Below are 1,518 nucleotides of genomic sequence, written 5' to 3'. Positions count from 1 at the left end.
CAAGAGATTGGAAAATGTGAAAGGACGAGCCCAGCTGATCCGTTTCAAATATAACGTTCTAGTGAGATGTTTGACAATATAATTATATGACATATGCGTGCGTGTGTGTGTGTGTGTGTGTGTGTTTATATATATACATGTATATATAAAGACAAATTTTCAGTGTCGAGCAAGAACTAATATGCCATGTTTGGTTTATAATATAATAATGTGATTTATGTGTTAATTTATATTTATATACCGATTGAATTTTTTCGTAGGAACAACATCGTCGTGTGGTTATATTAGCCGCTAAACAGGCTGCACTGCTGCGAAATATTACCGGGTAAGTATGATGAATGATAATTCGCAAGATTTGTTTGCATTTTCAGAAAATATTAACAAATCGAAATTTCCATTCGACGCTATAAGAAAAATATTTAAGCAGTAGTGAAACCGATGGGATTTTTGTGCATAACGTGATGGAAAAGGATGATGATGATGATGATGATGATGACGATGACGATACAACATTGTGGTATGAAACAAATAAGATAATCAATTGATAATTTAAATAATATTTCTGTTTAAATGTACACATAGTATAATAATACTTAATATTTATAATCATGAATATCACAGACGCGATGATAAAAAAAATTTATGTCTATAAATTATGTTAATTGAAATGTGTAACTGATAAAATTATGTTTGAACAAGTATGTATATATGTATATAATGTATATATATATATGTATATACATTATATACGTACATGCGCACAATACAAATACAATACAATGCATATAGGAAAACATATAATACGTATAATATAATTTACCAGCTAGTGTTAATTTTTGTAATAAATAAATTGTGACGCAAGATTTGTTTTATAATATATTTATATCTATATGTAGTGTCGACAAATGTTAGGTATTTGTATATATATTATGTATAGAAGCTCGTTTCTTGTTTTCGCTCAAAACAGTTTTTATTATTCTTTAAACTTTCGGAGTATAAAGTCGAGTCACGTTTAAAAAAATTCACGTCTTATGAAGTAATTAATATTTCCGTGATGATACAGTAATGAAAAACTTGCGAAATTTTTTGTGACAAATAAGAAGACGTAAAACATAAATCAACGATAGATCTCCGGAGAACCGAATACTTCTGTATGTATAAAGTTTTTTTAAGGAAGTTAAAAAATCTAAACCTTTCATCTAATTTGAGGAATTCGATTCGGATGTGAGATTGAAAAGCAGAGAAAAAAAATTAAACCGCAATTAAAAGTTTAACAGTTTCTTTTTTCATCCAGAAATCTACCGTGACCTTACAGGGCAAGATTTGAATGACTTGTGGAAAAAATAGTTTCATACCAAAATGACAAGCCGATATGCACCGATGTTTAGCTGATTAACACACGTCGGCATAAAAATGTCATCATCGTCGTCGTCGTCGTCGTTGTTATTACTATTGTTGTTATTATTATTTAAATATAGCTCGAGTGTAAAATCTTTACAAAAATAAAATAAATAATCT

This window comes from Diprion similis, chromosome 12, assembly GCF_021155765.1.
Source record: "Diprion similis isolate iyDipSimi1 chromosome 12, iyDipSimi1.1, whole genome shotgun sequence".
In the NCBI taxonomy this organism is placed as follows: domain Eukaryota; kingdom Metazoa; phylum Arthropoda; class Insecta; order Hymenoptera; family Diprionidae; genus Diprion; species Diprion similis.
Note: the sequence above shows the minus strand (reverse complement) of the source record.